The 22589-nt window shown below is 40.6% G+C and overlaps 1 long non-coding RNA gene across 4 annotated transcripts; it reads right to left on the minus strand.

Annotated features, from left to right (window-relative positions):
• Positions 1-17675: 17675 nt before the first annotated feature.
• 4930461C15Rik lies at positions 17676-22586 on the minus strand. 4 transcript variants are annotated; one of them, XR_384912.2, is made up of 4 exons: positions 22227-22586; positions 19436-20129; positions 18897-19176; positions 17676-17898 (listed from the first exon to the last, which is right to left on the minus strand). It is a non-coding gene; the product is annotated as an RIKEN cDNA 4930461C15 gene (long non-coding RNA). The 4 variants fall into 4 exon arrangements; XR_384911.2 differs by having other exon boundaries at positions 19334-20129; XR_384910.2 differs by having other exon boundaries at positions 18897-20129.
• Between the last annotated feature and the right edge of the window lie 3 nt (positions 22587-22589).

Consider the following 22589-nt stretch of genomic DNA (forward strand, 5'->3'; position numbering starts at 1 on the left):
TAGAACTAGTATGGAGGTGTAACAGGGCACAGATCTTAGAATGAACTGACTGTCTTAGTTTGGGTTTTATTGCTATGAAGAGACATTATAACATGGCAACTCTTATAAAGGAAAACATTTAACTGGGGCTGGCTTACAGTTTCAGAGGGTTAGGCCATTGTTATCATGGTGGGAAGCATGACATCGTGCAGGCAGACATGGTGTTGGAGGAACTAAGAGTTGTATATCTTGATCCTCAGGCAGCAGAAGGAAACTACACACTGCCCTGGGCATAGCTTGAGCATAGGGTATCACAAATCACAACCTGACAGTGACATACTTCCTCTAACAAGGCTACGTGTCCTAATAGTGCTAATCCCTATGGACCAAGCATTCAAACACAGGAGTTTATGGGGCCATCCCTATTTAAACTACCACACTGATGCCATATTAAAGGCACCAAAGTACCACGCTGACATAAAATCCAGCACATAGACCCCAGCATCTGCCAAAAACAAGAACAAAGACCTAATCCATCATAGTCCGTAGTTTTAGGAAAGTCCCTAAGTGTATTAACCTTGCTGTTTTGGCTTCTCTAACTCTGCTTATTGCTAACTGTGCTTGCTAATTGGAGTGTGTCAACCAGGATGTGGTTATAGTGCATAAAAAACCCAAAACAGCAAAGCTCATAGCTGCATGGTTTGGGCAAGTTCTCCTGTGCAGCCTCCAGCCTGAGAGTGTGCACTTTCTATTCAGCTTTAAGCATGTTCGTGTATGTTCTATGTACAAGGGTTACCTTGCAACATTGGTTTTTCATCAAATATTAGTTAACTACTTTTATACATATGTTTTATAGGAATAAGGATATTTCAATGCATTCAGACTTTGCTGAATTTTTATAAAATTGAGTGTTGAACTTTTCAAGTGTTTTCTTGTACCAACTAATTAGATCCTATGGTGTGTTCCTTCCCTATCATACTGATATAATTGATTGCACTCACCGATTTTCAAAACTTGAACTAAGTATATATTCTTATAATTAATCCCATTTTCTTCATGGCCCTTTTGAAAACATTGCTAATTTTAATGGATTAAATATTAGTGGGTATTTTTGTGTGTGTGCCATAGGGAGACAACATAGTCTGTTTCCTATATCTTTAATAGAATTTGGAGTCAAGTTAGCACTGACAGCATGCAGTGAATTGGAACATGTTCTTTGTTCTGAAGAGTTTGTAGAAAATCGGCCTTTATTCTTACTTAAATATTTGGCATAACTCACCATTAAAATCATTTTGAGAAATAAGTGAAATTATAAACAGAATTTCTTTAATATTTACAGAGCTACTCAAATTACCTGTTTCATACTAAGGGAACTATAACAGTTTGTGTATTTGGAGAAATTGATTCATATCAACTGTGCTATACAATATGTATATATACATATATATATCAAGTTTTTGGTGACTTTTTATTATAATTTTAATGACTGCTAGGTCAGTAGTCATATTCTATCATTCCTAATATATGTAATTTGCATAGTCCCTTTACTTGTTCCTAGTTTTGCTTGAGGTTAATTAATTGTATTGATCTTTTCAAAGAAACATCTTTTGTTTTACTGATGTTCTGTTTTTTTTTTTTCTGCTGTCATGTTCACTGGTCTGTGTTATTATCTTTGATATTTCATATTTTGTTTGCTTCAAAGTTATCTTGCTAATGTTTTTCTGACTACTTAATATGAGAAGTGAGATTATTGACTTGAGAATAGTCTTATTTTCTACACTAGGAATGCTATAAATTTTCCTTTTAGCTCTGCTTTAATTCATTACCCAAATTTCAATACTTTGTATTTTCCCTTTCATAGAGCACAGCATATTTTTAAAATTTTCTTTAAACTATTACAGCATGGCAGACACTAGTTCCTGGGACTGTATGATTGATACTTATGATTCACATGAAAAAATAAAATAAAATCTACTGACAGTGTTTTCTTGAAGACAGTTAACCACTTGCCTTTAAAATACCCTATGCTCTTAATCATTATTAAACAAACTGTGGGAATTAAAATGTGAAAAAGAAAATGTAAATGATGTTGATTCATACAGAACAGCACCATTTGTGTTATATGTGATATGAAGATAGTTTCATGTGATTCCATGATTATGTCTTATAAGATAATATATATGGCTCTTTCTTAAATTTCTCAATATCTACCATATCGGATTGAAGTTAATAAAGAAACAGGGTGTTATATAAGTCAGAGTCAGAAGTAAGACTTGGGCTCTGAAGAGATTTGTGTGTCCTGTATGTCTTTCAGGGAAGAGAATTTTCTCTCAAGAACAGGTACAGGGAAGCTGTAGCTTTGATTGGCCGAGTTGAAGTCTTTAGCATGTCTGTCCAAGTGGTCAGAATAAACAAGAACTAAGTACCAAAGACATGACTTCAGATGAAAGCCACTTAGATCATTTCCAGTAGCAGGTGACAATCTAGTCTGCATTAGCCTGGAAAAATTTACACAATCAGCTGGTTATCAGTTGAATTGGGTAAGGTTATTTTAATCTTATCTATTAAAACAAGGATAATCATGCCTGATGTGTAATATTGCTGGTCAGATCAAAATCGGTAATGCATAAACTGAGTGCTGGAAGAAATTAGGGGTCCCATATATGTTCATTCTGTCTTCCTCAATTCCTTCCTCTATGAAGTGGTGTGTAGCATGGACTCTGAAATGGCTAGACCTCATTTCTCATGTGGCAAATTATATAACGCCTTCATGCCTCAGTTTTGTTTGCATAGAATTAACAATTATCCCCACCTCCTAAAATCACTAAGACAGTTAAATGAGTCAATATGTACAATATGGTTAGAGTATTTCTGAGTGAGGCATATTGCAAGTATTTCCATGGTGCTGTGGCAATTGGCTGATATTAAAGTTTTCATTTTGAAGAGAAGCATAGGAAGGGAGAGGACGAAGAGAAGAAAGTAGAGAAGAAGGAGGATGGGGGAAAAAAGGAAGGCAAAGGGAGCAGGAAGAGAAATAGGGAGGACAAAGGAGAGAGAGAGAGAAGAGGACGGAGGGGGTGGGGAGGAGAAAGGAGATTAGCTTTCCATCATTCTCTTTTGTCTAAGAACTTGAAAGGAGTCTTCATGAGCTAGATAGGATGCGTGCTGCACATGAACTGTCTCTAGTAATGAAACGACAGTGTTTGGGATTTTCTTTCTTCCTTCCTTTGGTTGGTTTTGAGATTAAAAGCAGGCTATCTGGGAAGAGAAAACAGCCTTCATAATCAATGAGTGAGGAAAGTGAAGTAGCTCCTGGAGAAAGAAGCCAGGAGTGACAGATAATCACTTCATTTGCCTCTCGGTCCTCTGGGGACAGTCCTCACGGAGAGAGTCTCATTGAGCCGCTCCCTGGGGGCCTTTCTGGAGACAATCTTCATGGAAAGAGTCCCATGAGGGGCTCCTGTGGGATTTTCCCTTAATGGATGGATGTCTCCGTAGTAAACATGGTGAAAATTGGTTTTGCTTTGTCTCCTAAATGTAGAACCGTATGGATTTTTTTTTTTTAATCATTGCTGGCAACCAGCTCTGCATGACAGCACTGCACACAAATACCATGGACGATGATGAATGGGTTGAGGAATGCGGGTTGCATTGTACTGAAAGGGTAAGACATTATGTCTATGTAATTGCTTCATCTCCCTTGGGAGAGACATAGTTCAAAGAAATCTGAGCATAAATGACTCACAAGAAATTTTGTTGGGGTTATCCAGGAGTCACCTCTCTGATTACAATGAAAAAAAAAAATTCTATTTTCTTAAGGCACCATAGGTGCACCTCACTGTGGATCTCACACAGGTATTTAGATTATGAACTTTGACATTTTTGTGGCATCTTCTCAAAGACAGAGAGAAGTTACAGACACGAAGCCATCAGAGACCTGTCCATTTGAAAGGGATTTTTCAACATTTTCCTCAGCTGCATGATAAGCAATTTAGATCTTTCATTTCAGGTATCATTCTCCCATATTTAGTTGTTAGTATGTCCCATCAGAATATGCTGATATGAGTCCTGAGAAGCCCATACTAATGGGTTCTAATTAACAACTGTTTGTGTAAGCTTTCTGGTTTTAAGTTAAAAAAAAACTATCTTTGGAAATCTAGGTATTAATAAGCAGTTTGGTTAGAGAACTATACTAATTGTCAACAGAAAAGAAGCTTAACAAATGGTGTTGCTTGAATGCTTTGTAGAACTGGCTGGCTGGCTGGTCTCTCCCTGTTGAAGTAAGTAGCTCTGATTATTTATTACCTTTGAACATTTTCAAGACTTTTCACTATTTACACGAATCTACCTGGTCTTGTTCTGAGATGTTCCGGGCCATTCTTGCTATAATTGATGATTTTTAAAATATGGGAAACTGGTACTATAATCTGTATTTACCAAACTTCTACCTCAGCTAACACAAAGTAATCCCTGGTCCTCTGATGTCATGTTATCAGAATGAAAGCATTGCTTCTGAACTCTGACATCAGACTTAAATAGAACATTCTGGAACATTCTCGCTACAGCACGATGGAACAGTTGCCATTGTCCTGAACCAAATGTTTCTTTACAATCAGTCGCTTCTCCTCTGTTGAGATCCAGATTGTGAGCAGCAACCAACACTGGTCCTCATGGACCTTCTAAGTAAATCATTTGTTTCCTTCCTTTGTAGTTTTTGCCATTTTTCTTAGCAAACAAAATTATCTATCCTACCAGCTTAACTGTTACACCATGTTAAAGGCATCAAAAAAAAAAAAAAAAAAAAAGTGGGGTTATTTTACAGCCAGATTTCTGAGCCACAAATCTTAACTCTATCTTTTCCTTGCAGTGTACCCTGGGAAAAGACACAAGGTACTAGCTCTATTTCCTAAGTCCTTCATCTACAAAATAGGAATCAAATGAACTCACTTATGTTAACTATATATAAAAATAATATCACAAGTTATGATTGTATTTCCAATTATTTCTCTTAGTGTTGTCTCATAAAAAGTCTAGAATAGCATAGTATATGTATTTGTCAAAATAAGCCATTGATAAAAGTGCAAATAAATGAGTGCCAGTGAGAAAAGGTCTTCAGGATTGCCCTTAAGCTTGAGGTTTAGGACTACACAAGATGCTGGCTTCCTGTCTAGACCTTTGGCAGAATCAGCCTTGACCCAGCTGCTCACAGATTATCCTTTTCATCAACCCAATTCTTCCATAACTCTCAATGCTATAGAGCACCCACAAGAGAGTCAGGCTCTAAGTGGATTGTGGTAATCGTATGAGAGTGTTCTATAAAGAATGCCGTTTCATAGCCTTGTAGTTTGGAGAGGGAATGCATATCAGGATGATCCAGGGAGATAATTCAGCAGGAAAGCCTACTGAATTGCTTATTATTATTTGTAAGGAGCTGGGACTAGTCAAGGGCAGAGTCATCTGGGTCAGTGCACATACATCAGCCAATTGTCAAGGCAGGGACGCACTACAATCACTCTTGAAAGAGAGAGAGAAAGAAAGAAAGAAAGAAAGAAAGAAAGAAAGAAAGAAAGAAAGAAAGAAAGAAAGAAAGAAAGAAAAAAGGGAGGGAGGGAGGGAGGGAGGGGGAAGGAAGAAAGAGAGAGAGAAAGAAAGAAAGAAAGAAAGAAAGAAAGAAAGAAAGAAAGAAAGAAAGAAAGAAAGAGAAAAGAAAGGAGAGGAGAGGGGAGGGGAGGGGAGGGGAGGGGAGGGGAGGGGAGGGGAGGGGAGGGGAGGGGAGGGGAGGGGAGGGGAGGGGAGAAAGCAGAAGGGTTACCTCTCAAGGAAAAGTCTATCGAAGAGCTCTTTAGGTCAATTTCTAAAAGCACCCACCTCCTTAGTGACAGGCTGAGGCTGCTGCATTGTAGACCTTCCTGATTACATTCTTGCATTCCTCAGTTTTTCTGAATGCTTGTGATTCCATAAAGCATATATACTACATAACAAAAGTTTGTCACAACACACATCCTGAATCCTGCACCTATGACTTTTTTAAATGGTAATGCTTTTACATGCCCTTAATACAATAACGCAATTAAAGTTATTCCTGCAATTATTACAGGGAAAAATGTTATAACAATTATAGACAAAGTACACACATGAGTTATTTCATTTATGGAGATGGCTTTAAAGGGTTAAACTGCTTGTGTGTCTGTTTCCTATGGCATCTTTCCTTTTAATATAGTGTTAAGGACCCACTGGAATGTACTTGGCTGAAAATAACAGAAAACTCTGCCCAATTATTTAAAACTCAATGTTTAAATTAAATTTAAATATTATTTAAATAATAATGTACTTAAGTAAGCACATTTACGAGCCCACTGGAGAGGACAACACATAGGTTGACCAGCCTCATGATGTTAAACAAGAGGTTCAATTATGGCAGAAGAAAGTCTGTTCTTCCTATCTCTTTTCTCTTCCATTTGCAATGTTGGAAGATGTTTTCTCTCAGGAGGATGGAATGCTTTCCAGGCTGGCTCACATGCATCCTCAGACTTGTGTATTGGTATGTGGATCAGATTTGACCTCAAGGGTAAGAGGGAAAAGGATCAGAAGACAACTTGTCTGGGTACATAGCTAAGCCAGTAGAATACTCTCCTACCACACAGGAAGCCCTGGATTTTCTCCCCAGTACCACATAAACTCAGCTGGCAGTGCACACCTGTAAGCCTAGCACTTTGGAAGTGGAAGTGAGACATCAGAAATTCAAAGTTACCCTCAGCTACTTCAAGGTCATCTTCAGCTTCATGGGCCTTTCAAGGCCAATCTGGGATGCCTAAGAACCTGACTCAAAAAATAAAAACAAAACAAAACACAATACAACAAAACAACTATACAAACTAAAAGTAAACATACATGAATATAAAGCTATGTCATTAGAATGCAATTCTCTAATTCTAAACAAATTACTTCTAAAATGGAGATGGTACTGTATCAGAAGTACTTAAACACTTGGTGCGGCATATGCCCTGCACCTACAGGTGAAAAAGCAGCAGAAGCAGTTCCCAGAAAGCACAATTACGAACCAAAATTTCACAAAATTGGTGGGGGAATCAAAATAGCGCACCCAAACACTCTTAAAGTTCTCCTCCAAGAATCCATGAGCATCGAGGCTATCAACCCAGCAGAGCATCCCATCAGGTGAATGAATCATTCTGTTAGAATTCTTTTCTTCCTCCCGCTGTCTAGACATGAGCACAGCTACCTTTTTATCTTCAAAGGAAAAAAAGGCTTCCCATGTAAGCCAGGGCAGTCTTTGACCTTGACCTGCTATGAGAGGCCAGCTCCTGACTGCTGGCTCATGCTCCGGAAATTGCAGCTGTATTCTTTCCTTGTTCTCCAGTGTGCTCTTCTGCCAGCTCCCTACACTCTAGGTCACCTAGTTCATCCTGACCCTCCCATTCTCTTTGGCCAGATTCTTTCCTCTAGTTCTTAATTCTTTCACTCTACATTAAAGTATTCCAGACCCTGAAGTGCAAATTTACCAAGCACATGTTTTGGAGTGGCACATTAGTAGACATTTTGCCTGTATCAGCTTGCTAATGGTTGGCAACTACTACAGAGGTGTCTTGGTTAGGGTTTTACTACTTTGACCAAACACCATGACCAAGGCAACTCTTATAAAGATGACGCTTAATTGAGGCTGGCTTGCAGGTTCAGAGGCTCAGTACGTTGTCATCAAGGTGAGAGCATGGCAGTGTCCAGGCAGGCATGGGGCTGGAAGAGCTGAGAGTTCTACCTCCAGTTTGGAAGGTTGCTAGCAGAAGACTGATTTCCAGGCAGCTAGGACAAGGGTCTTAAAGCCCACGCCCACAGTGACACACCTACTCCAACAAGGCCACACCTCCTAATAGTGCCACTCCCTGGGCCAAGCATATATAAACCATCACAATAGGGAAAGCATTATTCACCTTTGTATATTCGGAGGAAGTTGCAATACAGAGAAGTTAGTGAGAAGGCAGAACTGGGATTTGAACCCAGACCTGCCTTACTCCAGCTCATGTATGCTCTTTATACAACATCACACCCCTAGATTTTCTCTGTTCTCTTCACACTTGCAAATTACATTTCATACGTGACAAAAGAAAGGGTCAGAAAAGAAACCAAGCCAAATCCTTGTCTAGGGTCTAGGGTCTTCTAGGACTTTTATATTTTATATTTAACATTTATGTATAATCATTAAAAAATTCATTTTTTATTTACTGCCCTGAGAGGTTTTATTTTGAGTCAATAACAGGGAATATCTAGCATGTGGTTGTTATGAGCGAAACACAGTGCTTTTCTACCTTTCTTTCAGCTTTTTCTTTGAAATGCTCCTCCTGCGTTTCTAACCTCATTCCCATCGTCAGCCATCCTCTCCACATTCCAGTCAGGGGTGTGGAATCACAGACACACCATCTCTCCACAGTGCTGGGATTGTGAAGGGAGACAGAGCTCTCCTTTCACAGCCACTTGCTAAGTAACAGTAGTCAGCCTGCAGTTCTGAGGTACTGAGAACAGAACCTCAGACTTTCCTTTCTCTGAATCAGGTTCGGAAATGCCAAGTATTGGATGATGAGGACAGAGTAGGTTCTTTGCTGAGCAGGTGGCAGCCGTAGTCTCAGGGAAAGGCTGGATGCTTCCATCCCAGCCAGGGGCTATCATTTCAGCTGCTGGGAGGTGGTGAGACACACAGAGACCCAGGGAAGCGCTATAATAGTAGGGTGTATGAAGGGCAGAACGACGATGATAACATAACTTACAAAATAGAAAAACTTCTCATCCACTAGAGCTATGGACTGACTGAATATCCATTGGGAGAGAGAGAAGAGTGGGTGACAAAATATGAAGAGACCTAGGACAGCTGGTATTCCAATGTCATTAGTGACAGCTTCTTCTTAGAGAACCATGTCTACATTTTGTGTCCTTATGGTATAGTGACCACAAGATATCTACCTAAAATTGTTCCTGACTAAACACTGTATTATATATCCCCATACAAGGACCACAAAGGGTATTTTCTTTAAAGCAAACAAAGTCATAGTTAGGGAAAGGCCTTGGATTCTGGGATAATAAAAATTAACACCAAGAAAACTTAACCTAATCTCCAAAGACTAGATACCCTCGTGGAGCTCTCAGGATACCATAGGGAGTCAAGGACATAAACACACACTGGTGAATCCTGAGACCCAGGGTCCACACAAAGTAAAATTTGGAGAAATGTCAGAAGACAAGGAATAACAACCTGAGAATTGCCTGGGTGGCTCTGTGTGACCATAGAGGTACTGCATCATCCAACAACAAGGGTGGCAGTCCATAGGCTGGGATGTGAATGTGTTCTTTATGGATTCAAACAATGCATTCTCAACACAGCACACAATCTCCACAGTGCTTGTGCATGCACACGCACGCGCACACACACACAGCAGTCTCAAAAGCAACATTGTTCCAGCTTTTGTAGACCATATTGGCCTAATTTTGCAGATATACTTTTTACTAATTAAACTTCTTTTCTGAAACCCTCATAGCCTGCTAATTCACTTAGATATGCTTACAAGGAGTTTTCTTTAAAGAAAAAAATATTCCATGGTATTAACTACTTGCGGTAACCTTGAAGAAGGGCAATCTCTCCATCCTACCACCCAGTCACAAAGCATGTCGTAGACCACACTTTGAAAATGAAGGAGATAAAGTGGTGAACAAGGGTTCATTGGGGACTCTCTTACATTGTGGAACAATTCACAATGCACAAGCTCTTATCAGTTCCAAGGCTCTATTTCTTCCTTTGTGCAATATTCTTCTGCTTGGCGAGGAATACAATTAAAAGCATTGGTACATGATACAGAAGACAAGGATGGCCAAGGAGACTGTAGCCATTATACTCCTGATATCATCAAAATAGACAACTTTCAGATCACGGAGAATAAAGATGCCCCAGTGTATTCTGTGAGCCTTCATAGGCCGTATGGGCAAAGAATACACATTTGTGTTAATTTTTCTCAAACTGCAATGTCTTCATGCTTCTATTGCTTTTTCAAAGAACTGAATGGGGAAACACATTTTTAGCCAATAAAAGTTTGAAGGTTAGTTGAATTAAAATTTAAACATGATGTCAAAATGACCTAGAGATTGTCTATAGTGTTTGGGATTGAAACAGAGGACACATGTATCATGGAATTACATCTCCAGCTCAAAATTCTCTAAAATGATTTTTTTTTACCATAAGACAAGAGCTGAAAACAATTAGCATATTTCATAGGGCAACCGTTAAATCTTGAGATCTCCTCCAAGGCCCTCCCTAGGCCTTCCATGCTTTGCCCATACTGTTTGCTTCTTTTAACCTTTATTTTGCCCATACTGTTTGTTCCTTTTAACCTTTATTTTACTGAATTTCTTCTTTTAACCTTATTCTACTGAAACCCCGACTATTCCTCTCTGTGACACCTTCCAGATCCTTCCAACAACCAGCAATGTCACCATCCTCTATATTTACCCTAAGACATTCTGTAGTATACATATTTGTGTAGTTATCCGAATTGCAATCCTAAGCCTCTTAAAGGAGACAGCACTACTTATCCATACTCATTTCTTATAATGCTAATGAAGAGTGTGTTAGAAATTAACTGAGATCTATGTCATTCAGTGGAGAAGAGCAGTTGTACTCCACTTCTGTAAAGAGGACAGTAGTTCTGACCTATAGCAAAGTGTATAGCGTAAGATCTCCCCTTAGAAAGAGTTCAGTGTGGATGCACCTGTCTTGTGTTTTGCTATAACTGTCCAGGTACAAGTGAATTTGTTCACAAAGAACAGAAACATGATATGTAGTCCTAAGTGGGGTTTGTTTTTTTTCTCCTCTCAAATAAATATATTTATAGGTAGCAACTATAGTGTAGATTTGGATGCCATCAGAACTTCTAGTTCCTTCTATTTTTCTACTCTGTGAAATAGCTTCTGTCTTTACATTCCAAACTACATCTTGTACATGTAATAAGGACACATGCTCCACTATGTTCATGGCAGCCTTATTTATAATAGCCAGAAGCTGGAAAGAACCCAGATGTCCCTCAACAGAGGAATGGACACAGAAAATGTGGTACATTTACAAAATGGAATATTACCCAGCTATTAAAAACAATGAGTTCATGAAATTCTCAGGCAAATGGATGGAACTAGAAAATATCCAGAGTGAGGCAACCCAGTCGCAAAAGAACATACATGGTATGCACTCACTGATAAGTGGATATTAGCCCAGAAGCTCAGAATATCCAAGATACAATTCACAGACCAAATGAAGCTCAAGAAGGAAGACCAAAATATGGATACTTCAGTCCTTCTTAGAAGGGGGAATGAAATACCCATTGGAGGAGATACAGAGACAAAGTGTGGAGCAGAGACTGAAGGAATGACCATCCAGAGACTGCCCCACCTGGGGATCCATCCCATATACAGACACCAGACACTACTGCAGATGCCAAGAAGTGCTTCCTGACAGAAGTCTGATAGAGCTGTCTCCTGAGAGGCTCTGCCAGTGCCTGACAAATACAGAGGTGGATTCTCACAGCTAACCACTGGACTGAGCACAGGGTCCCCAATGGAGGAGCTAGAAAAAGGACCCAAGGAGCTGAAGGAGCTTGCATCCCCATAGGAGGAACAGCAATATGAACTAACCAGTGCCCCCAGAGCTCCCTGAGATTAAACCACCAACCAAGGAGTACACATGGTAGAGGGACACATGGCTCCAGCCTTATATGCAGCAGAGGATGGCCTTGTGGGACCTCAATGGGAGGAGAGGCCCTTGGTCTTGCGAAGGCTCTATGACCCAGTTTAGAGGAATGCCAGGATAGGGAAGCAGGAGTGGGTGGGTTGGTGACCACGGGGAGGGGATGGGGGTTTTTGAAGCAGAAACCAGGAAAGGGGATAACATTTGAAATGTAAATAAAGAAAATATCTAATAAAATTAATAATAATAATAATAATAATAATAATAATAATAATAAAGAAATACACTCACCACAGTCTGCTATCGTTTTGTCTCCTGACGTGAGACAACAAAACCAGTGTAAAGCATTCGCTGTTCCCCAGCAACAAATAGATTGGTAACTTGGGATTTAAGCATGATTATGGAAAAAAAAAATTGAGGATTTTATGTTGCTCAGCCAGCTCTATAGAACTTGGTCTGTTGCTCCTCTATCTAGCAAGGCTCTAGGTCAGAGCATGCTCTTGTCCATGAGGAAAGTCACTATTAAAATGGAAACGGGCTTTGAACTTCAGAGACATAGGACGGGCGTAGTTACTGGATGAAGCATGGCATACTACAGCCCACAGCAGGTCTACAAGGACAGTTAAGCCGCCGCATAATACGGCAGGGCAGAGTGTCCCAGATTCTTAAGTGAAATTTCAGAACAATCCATCCTTTATGACTTTTTGGATACTCACTGTGACACCAGGGTGGAGAAGGGGCTCAGTATCCTCGAATTAAACCTATAGGCATCGAGTAAGGGCTTCATTTTCAGCTGATTAGTGTGCCCATACTTGTAGATACTTACACTCACCTCACTGAGAGCTAGGAGACATGAGTAATGCATGCATGAAGTGCTGAATATTGAGTGCTACTTGTCCTCCAGTGGCTAGAGTTGGCACTAAGCATGGGAGTTGGTAGTTCCATATTAAAGTTTGTGATTCTTCACTAGTTGCAAGAAGGTACCTCACACCCTTGTCACATACCTCTTTCTGAAGTACACTAGTGTTGGGTGTAGTTGTAAAATCACGCTACTGCCCTTTCCAATTTATTATCTCTGTTTCTCCTCCTGCCTTAATCTCAATGGCTTGTTCCACCTAGTCTTTGCCAAACATCTTTGGGAACCTGCCAGTAGCAGAGGCCACAGGCCCTCGCTGACTCCAAGGTCTTACATGGTTGCTGCATCCCTTTTCCTCCAAAGCATGGCAGTAAAAGCCCCTTCTCTCCTTCCCTCATCTCCTTTCCTCTTGGGACCCAGAAGTCCCACCTGTCCCACGCAGCAATTGACTCCTGGTCTTCCTTATTGGCAAATCAAGAACCAATTAGGGAACTAGACCTTGGTATCAGAACCTCCCGTTACACACCAGTAAAAGGAAATTGTGAAAACAACATTACAAAGATAACGTTGTATCCACTGCCATGGGTGATCTACTTGCTTAAGGTGAAAGGGCTATTAGGTAAGCATCGTGTCTGACCTGCTGCTAAGGTTTAGATACTATCTGCAGCCTATCTTGCTGACCACTGTTCCTATAGCTACAAATCAATGTGACAGAGGCACCCCAGGTCAATGGCACCACGTGAGTGGATCCAAGTGTTTCATTTAGACTTTTACATCAAAGGCAAATGCACAAAGCATTTATACAGCCTCGGATAGACCCAAGGTAAAAACATGCAGGTTTTTAAATTATAAAATGCTAATGATGGAACCCACACAGACTAATTGTCACAATTAAGCATAGAGTGGAATTGTTCTCTACAGTTTCCTCACTGTTCAGGGAAACCTTAGGCTTCTATTAGGGATTCTCCGAAGTTGGAAGGTCCCAACTTTGGCCTTTATCCCTGTGGAGTAGTTCAGTGTATGCCATAGTTCACTTGGCACTCACCATCTTGGTGGGGTGGTTCAGTGTATGCCATAGTTCACAGACTTAAGAATTATTATGTTAGATGGCTCATTTTCTTCTCAGTCATATTGGAAACCTGATGGGAAAATAATTAACATTGTCATATGTTCTGACCATTTCATACTCTCAGGATGGCCTCCACAACAATTCATGTTGTTTTCTTCTAAATAATATTTTTGTATCCTTTGCTGCCTTTATTAAATGCATAAAGGTAACTTTACTCGGTTCTTTGGCGGTGTCAGTGACTGAACCCCAAACCATGTGAGTACTAGTCAAACCTCTAAGCTATACCCATAACCCTTGGTGTTTGAGACAGAGTCTATCTAGTACAGGCCATCTTGAACTTATTTCACAGCCCTGTCTGGTCTTAAACTCATAACTTCCTGTCTCTATCCTGAGGGTCTATGATTATAGATATATACCACCATACCCAGATCATAGAGGTTATATTTGTGAAAGGATATTTAGACCATAGCTACCCTTTCTTCCATAAATATTAGTTGCTTCTCTTATTGTCTTACTAGAGAATATAAAGACAAGGCTTAATTATTCTAACAGAATAGACAAAGAACATCAATTACAGAAATAATTTCAGAATCAGTAACAAAATCTTGCTAGGTAAGAATTTGAATGTTTCATATGCACAATAGGTAGCATGGAAGTTGAGAAATAAGTTACAGGAGAGAGGGCATTATTACAGATGAGATTTGAGTATAATATTTTTACATGCCATTAGACACAGCTTAATTGTTTCATTTTATTTTCCACGAGCAAAAAAATTATATTTCAATTTCCATTCTGGGCATGTATAACATTATTTTCTCTTAATGAATGGCTGCTTTAACCATCATGAGTGGCCATATGAGTTTGTTCATTGGAAAGAATTTCAATTTAATTATGCAGATAGTTATCATTAAAATGTGAGGCTAATTCAGTTTGTCTCTCTGGTGAGAAATATTATTTTGTAGGTGATTTAATTAACGGCATGTGTATATATAAAACTAACAGTAGCTATACTGAATATGTTCATGAGTGATTTATGTTGTGTAAGTACTTTCTGGATATTACTTTTGAATATAAGAGTAATGGCTTTCTGAATATTACTTTTGAATATAAGAGGAATGGAAAATAACAGAGAGACTAAATGAAACCTGGATTACCTATGTTCAATAATATATCTTAAAAGGAAAATACTATTTAAAGTCAAAATATCTAAATAAATACTTAGATGGATACTGTTCATATCTGTGTCCATATGGATGATTCTTTGTCACTATATGAGTTTTTGTGACTTAATAATTTGTGACTTTTACAAAGGCCATGCTTCTCCCTTTCATTTAGTTAGGTTAGTAGTAAAAGGCATGTGTATCATGTATATTGTTATACACACCCAAATTGAATTTCAGATCCACAAATGTACATGAAATATTGATTTAGAAGAAGCAGTGATAGGTAAATCTATATAAGTGGTAAGAAAATAATTTTATTTATTCAAAGATCTACATGGATTAGACATGTCCTGTCCTTTAGGATGAGGGAGAAATACCGGTGTAGGCAAATAATATTCTTTTTTGTTTCTCCCTTAGAAGTTACTGCAATCAGCAGTCAATCCTTCAAAAGAAATCATCCACTTTGTTCCTTTTGTACTGTATGTTAGCTCTGAACCAAATGATAGTGTGTGTCAGTCAAATGCAATACTTTCAATGGCATTAAAATCTGACTATCAATGCAGAAGGTCACGGAAAATTAGGTTATCCTGAATAGTATCTCATTTGCTTTACATCCACAATCTATCATTCTGCAAGCCATGGTTAACAAAATGTCAAGAATAAAAAAGAGCCTGCTTCAGTGAGAATATACATCTTCATCTCATTTATGTGTTATTGTGTTAGGCAGGCTAACATTAGCTTGACAGTGAACATGGTATGAAAGGGATAATACACTTATTTGCTTTAAAAGACCTTAGGTCTTCCTTTCAAACACCAGATTTCTAAAGGCTTAATGCTACAATCCTACATTATTGACTTATTTTAAACGTAAAGAATTTAAGTTAATATGTAATTGAAGAACTAAAATCAACTAGTTGAAGGCAATGACATGGGTATTTTAAACTTACTGTTTCTATTTCTGTTCTCTTGGTTCACAGAATATTTAAATTTGATTATATTATTTACTTCTCTTAGTATAATGGGTATTAGTTACCCAGATGATTCCAAATTCTCTAGCTAGCTATGCCCACCTTTTTAAATATACTGACCTAATCAGAGTTGGAAATCTAGTTTCTTGTCAAGAGGGTAGGGGGTAGCATAAAGATTTAATTTTCTCATATTTGTGGTTCTGACAGTCTCCTGGTCTCTCTCTTTTCACCTCCTAAGGATACTGCCCTTTCTTATGTACAATCAATAAGCCAGATACTGTCCCAGTGCCCTTCCCAATGCCATAAGTTTCATCCAAATCAAGGCTACGACTGGCAAACGTAATGGAACATTTGGGAAGAGAGCAAAGATTGCAATACACAACAAATGCCTTGAATTTCTCTATTAGATCTAATTATTATTTTTTTAAGTTTTAAGACTTTATTTTTTAATATTTTATAATATTTTATTAGATATTTTCTTTATATACATTCAAATGCTATCCTGAAAGTTCCCTATACCCTCCCCCGGCCCTGCTCCCCTACCCACCCATTCCCATTTCTTGGCCCTGGCATTCCCCTGTACTGGGACATAAAGTTTGCAATACCAAGGGGACTCTCTTCCCAGTGATGACCGACTAGGCCATCTTCTGCTACATATGCAGCCAGAGACATGAGTTCTGGGGGTACTGGTTAGTTCATATCGTTGTTCCACCTATGGGGTTACAGACCCCTTCAGCTCCTCCTTGGGTGCTTTCTCTAGCTTCTCCATTGGGGGCCCTGTTTTATACTGTGTTCCATCTTATAGATGACTGTGAGCATCCACTTCTGTATTTGCCAGGCACTGGCATAGCCTCATACGAGACAGCTATACCAGGGTCCTTTCAGCAAAATCTTGCTGGCATATGCAATAGAGTCTGGGTTTGGTGGCTGATTATGGGACGGATCCCCGGGTAGACTAATAGACTGGCTACACAAACAGATCTCTCTAATTATTATTACAGCACCTGTTTGTTTATTGTGTGAGCTAGTCGGCCATGTCCTAGTTTTGATCCAGCCTGCCTTCCACCAGGCTGAGACTGCAGGCATCACTCCTGACTTAGTTCAATGTTTCAAGGCACCTTGGCATTCATACAACTGGATAATTCTATTTCTCCAGTGTTGGCAGCTGCAGCTTCCTGCCACAAAGCTAAGCAGCTTTATCTCCTCTGATTCCGTCTTCTTCTGGATAATGTTACCTTCCTTGCTCCAAGGTCCTGCTCACTTCCTCCACAGAACAGAACAGTGGTTATTCTTTTTTAGCCTATCCACGCAGGCATTGCTGATGTGGAGTTAGCTTGCTTGTTTGGGAGTTGTTTTTCAAGCACCCCTTAAGGTACACTTCTGTTCAGAGTAAACATTTCCCAGTGACCAATTCTGTATTCTTCAGGTTTTTTTTTTTCCTCTCCTTCCCATGTTATGTAGCAATTTGGAAATGGAAGACTTAGAATTTATCCAAGAGATAAAAGACTGGAGAACTCACTGGGAGCTGCCTCAGTGAGGGAAGCATTTACTAGACGCACACTTGAAGATCTGAGTTCAGCCCTCCAGAGCCCACCCTTATTACAGTGTTCCTATGGAGATGTAGGAGGGGGAGGCAGCAGAAACTCCAAAAGCGATTTGTTTGCTGACCTGGAGCGGGAGGTTCAAACCAGAAACTTTGTATCAAACAAGGCAGGCAGAAGCTGAGACTAACCTCAAGGTCAGCCTTTGACTTTTACTATACACTAAGGCACACATACACGCTGCATTCCCTCACCCAAACACACACACACACACACACACACACACACAAAGGTGAAAAAAGAAATGGAGTGGAGGACAAAGGGAGGAAGCGGGACAGATAATGAAATGATGAAATCACTCATCTTTAACTTTCTCACAGTATTCATCCATTTTCTGTACCTGACAGAGAAACTTAAGCCAAGGCTGGGACCTTGCAGGCTAAAGAGCCGTCCGTCCGCAGCAGGAGCTCAGTGCATGCTCTTTCTCCAGGGCTGTTTCCATGATCTTATGAAACAGCTGAGTTTCTCGGATGCTAAACAGTATCTCAAGTCTAAATTTTAATTCTTCGCTGTTCCCAGCAAGCATGCCTGCAGGAAAAGACAGAGGATAGAGCCATGGCAGTATGTAGCTACTTCACTTCTAAAACGCACTGTTTCAGACATTGAGCTGTTTTCAGTATTTGTATCTAAGTGGTATGTTAGCCATTCATGTATAATTAATTCCCTCATTTCTAGGCAATTTTCACATGCTCTCACTGAAGCCTTCCATCATCGAGAAACACTCGAGTGGAGGCTTCTTGTTCTGAACCAAGGGAGAATTAACCAGTTAATTTTATTTACTTAATTTATCTTTAGTATAGAAATTAATCCCAGGGTCTTCTGTATACTAGGCAAGTACTCTACCACTGAACTACACTCTCAATCCCAAATTTCTTATATTCCTAAAAAATAAACCCCGGGTAGAGTAAGAGTGTGGTGAAGAACGGAAATGGAGAGAGAGATGGTTGCAGTAACTAAAACATAGTGGAAAGAAATCAGAGTAGTCACTGGCATATGCTGATGTTACTCTTGCAAGAAAATTTATAACTAATAACCTACTTGTAGAAACTAAACACCTCCTAGAAAATATATAAAGAAATACAATGAACACCCTTCCCTTGAATTTGCTGCAACTACTATCTTTGTGCAAGTTGATAAATGATAAGAAAGTCTGAAGACTAAACCTGAGAGCCTTGTCTGAAAAGATGAGCCAAAGGAAAGACAAGCCCATAAAGGGAGGAATGCCTGCAAACCATTTTTGTTCACAGAAGGGATCATTAGCAGAATTCAGACGCTCAGCACCAAACACGGCTATAAACATTTGTCCGGACGGGCCACCAGACAAAGAAAACACTCCTGTGAGAACAGAGACCAGAGCTTAGGCCTCTCATCTTTGAAGTTTGAAGTATTTCCCGGGACGGCCATAGGCTTCTCTCTCTCTGACCTCAGGGGAAGATCACAAAGGCAAATTCTCCTTCATTCCCCCCTTTCAGTTTCCTGCCAAAAACAGGGCCACGGATAAAGCTCACCAGTGATTCATGACATACCATCACCGTAAGGTTTCCAGTATAAATGCCATTTTAAGCGAGTCTCTTATGTTTTATTAATGCTTGAAAGACATTTAACAGCAATGATGGTGCCAAATGATTCTTCCCATATCATGTCATTAAAAGCCAGATGTCTGCAGTGACAGAAGCCCAGGCCGACAGCCCCGGGGGCTTTCCCTCCTGTTCTCCTTTCCTAAGCTCATTTACAAGATGAAATTGTGGGGTGTGGCTCCTCATATTTCTTTCTCTCTGGATGTCAAGTCCCGTTGCTCTTTATTGACTAGGAGAAGATGAAAGGAAAAGAATGAGAAAAAAAAAGAGGAAGAAGGAGACATCAGGGAAGAGAAGATCTTGTAAATTAAAATTCACATCAGAAATCTGTTTCTATTTTTTAAACATCTTCCCATGGAGTGACTATGCATTAAAATGATACAGACCTTTATTCCTAGTGTTTCATATTCAGTTATCCTATGTGGTGTTTTCCTCAAGTCCATCTCTGCCCTAGAGCCTACATTCAAAGCATTATTTCATTTACCAACCCAAAGAGACAACTGCTGTGGTTACAGGGTCTGCCTCATGTCCAGGATCTCGTGTGTTGTGAGGTCTCCACTCCTTCTGGGCTTGTGCTGTTGTTTTGCACCCAAGGGAATCTCTGAAGTTCTCACTTTCTTGAGATTCTGTAGGAAAGCTGAGGGGCCGGGCTTGCCAATGGGACACACTCTAGCTTCTAGCTGTGGCCCCTATGATGGTGGCGGCCTTCTACAAACCTATTCACGCTGAGTGATTTTTCACAATCACCAGTTAGGTCCTGGCCCTGAGCAGGTAAATCTCATGGGTCAAACTGCCCTATCCCCACTGACTCAGCAGACATCAGCCTACAGGGAAACTGAGTCCCCCTAGGCAAAGAGAATGGCAAGCTTGACTAGAGAAGTATGCAGAAAGTATGGGAGAGTAAATGTAAACCTGGACTGCCCTGGGGCAGTGACTGGTCTAGACTCGAACGCCTGATATATGACTTTGGTGGAAGGTTCCCAGGAAACATTTCGTTATCTCACAGAAGCCTTCTGAAACTGGTTGTACAGCCATAATGAGAAGTGGAGAGACATGGTGGGCAGCACTGTGTCTCAATTCTCACACATCGGTGCTCCTCCTATGACTTCCCATGGTCAGGCAGTAGGGGAATGTTCTCCGGGCTGCTCTCCAGCCAAACCTCCAGAAAAGAAACTCAGGAAGCTGAAAGGCAAAAGAGTACGAAGACAGATGGCTAGCATCATTTTTCAGACGCTGGTTTCCCCCTCTCTTCTTTTCCCTGTTCTGTCCTCTGAAACACTTCACCACTTTATTCTCTACTTTAACAGCTCTTAGCATACCAAAACAGAGAGAAAATGACAGCACCCCTCTCTCTTGTGATAGGGGAATTACTTATAAGAAATTCGGAGTCTTTTCAGGCTGTACTCCCCTGAGGGGGGACAGCCACAACTCCAGCACTTTCTTTTCTAGAAAGGTTCCCATACCTGAGCTAGTTCACTCTGCTTCTTGTGCAGTTCCATGTAGCTGAAGGAATCCTAGCCAGCAGCTTCTAACCCTTTGCTGTGTCCACCTTGTGGCCTACGGTTATCACTAGGTGGTCATACAGAAGGAGTGATCCGACATGTGAGGTGCTTCATCTCAGGGACTATCACTTGAAGCCTTGGCTTAGGACTGGCTGTTTGCTGGGGTAGGTCATAGAGTTAGCTCTGTTAGTTCTCACCTCCAAATTGGCACTGGTGACGATGGATTTGTTTAAAATGTTTGTCTTCTCCACTAGAATGTAAGCTTCTCTAACTGAACTTTGTATGACCAGGGCGTATATTGGTAGTGCTTTCTTTGCTACACGATAGATGTTTAGCAGATACAATGACTGGGGAGTGGGGGTGGGGGGTGGGCTTATTGTGTGAGAAATATGCAAGAAACTTGAAAAAAAATGGCTTCTAGAGTCCTTTCCAGCATTTGGGTTTTCTTCTGAAACACGGGTGTGAGTGCTTTACATGTTTAGGACTCTCACATGTATTCATGAGTTCCAGAGCCAATTCCTACATACTTCTCACACTGACATTTGTACAACCTGCTTTTCTATAGCCTCATTTATTAGCTGTATATCCATATCGATTTATTTTGTTTAAAAGGCATGTATTTTATTATTTATTTATTTATTTATTTATTCATTCATTTAGTATGGGGGTGGGAGGGGAGATGTTCCACAGTGCACATCTGGAGGACCATGGACGACTTGCAGAAGCCAGTTCTCTCCTAGCAACCATGTAAATTCTGAGGATCAAACTCAGATCGTAAGGATTGTCAGCAAGGGCTCTTAACCAATGGCCTATCTCTCTGGCTTTGCATCCCAGTATAGGTGCTTCTCAGCTTATGATAAGAGTCACATTTGATAAACCCACCATCACTTGAGAACACGTTAAGTCAAGGGAACATTTAATACACTCAAGGTAGTAGACATCCTATGCCAGTATCAGTTTGCTGTACAGCATCCGTTGCTTAGCGTTGAGAAGACCCAGCTGCCAGAAATTATGGCTTGTTAAAGGCAGTCATCAGCAGGACAGGGCACAGCAGCAATACTGTGAAAAATCAACCACCATAAACTGAAAGGTAATACAGATGCTCTATAGTTACTTCCTTTGCTATGCAAACTGTTCTATCTTACTAAGTCCCTGTTTGTTAAAGGTACAATACTTTTTTTTTTTTTTTTAGGGAGTCCCTAATTAAAAATATCCCTGATGGTTTCTCTTTATAAATCTACTGTCTAGTTCTGTGGATTCTTCTTTAAAGACTGCTCTTTCTTCTGCCATACTGCCTGCTCAAAAACTCCATCAAATTGCCTATTATTTGAATTTGTACTTGTTTCATTCTGACGTGCATGATGTACTGACATTTCTTCCCCATTCCAAAACCTGCAAATTATCTATAAAGTGGCTCTAATTCCTGGGACTTCTCTGAGCACAATTTTACAGATAGTGGACTTAAATAGTCTCAGCAACACGGGTCTTATTTTATACTTCCTCTCCAAAGTCCTAGAAGCTATCTTTGCAAAAACTGAACACTACATTTGTAATTGTACCCGCAGATGTTGCTGCAATTGACTGCAGTTTTAATTAAGAAAAACATACTCTGCTATTTAAAAACAGTCCCTTAAATACAGCTCCCAGCTGAAATCTTCCAGCATCCAGCCATCCCACCCCTTCCAGTGGCCTGATGTTCGACGGGGGAGGAGCCAGGAGCAAGCAGGCTCTGGGAAGCTGGAGAGCGCGGGATGGGGAAGTCCCGGAAGTCACTGACCAGAGAGTCTCGGCGGGTTCTCTCTGGGCAGTGGTCCCAAAAACTACAGGCTCTTCAGCGGGGCGGGGACCGCTCCCGGCCCCGGCTTGGGGGCGAACCCGGATCGAGGGAGGCGGGTGGGACGCTCCCAGAGGTCCAGGGCGATTGGCAGACGCGGATGAGGGGCGGTGGAGCTTTAGGAGAGGAGCTAACAGGTCGACAGAGCAGACGGCGTGATGATTGGACGGCACGGAAGGAGCTGGACCAGATCTGGCCGCTCATTGGTCTCAGCATGAGGAGGAGGCGTGGCCAGCGCGCGCGGGAGGGAGGGAGGGCGAGAGAGCGGGGCCGGCCCGCCCGAGAGACGGTCGGTCTACGAGCGCG

The sequence above is a fragment of the Mus musculus genome, chromosome 16 (genome assembly GCF_000001635.26).
Source record: "Mus musculus strain C57BL/6J chromosome 16, GRCm38.p6 C57BL/6J".
NCBI lineage: Eukaryota > Metazoa > Chordata > Mammalia > Rodentia > Muridae > Mus > Mus musculus.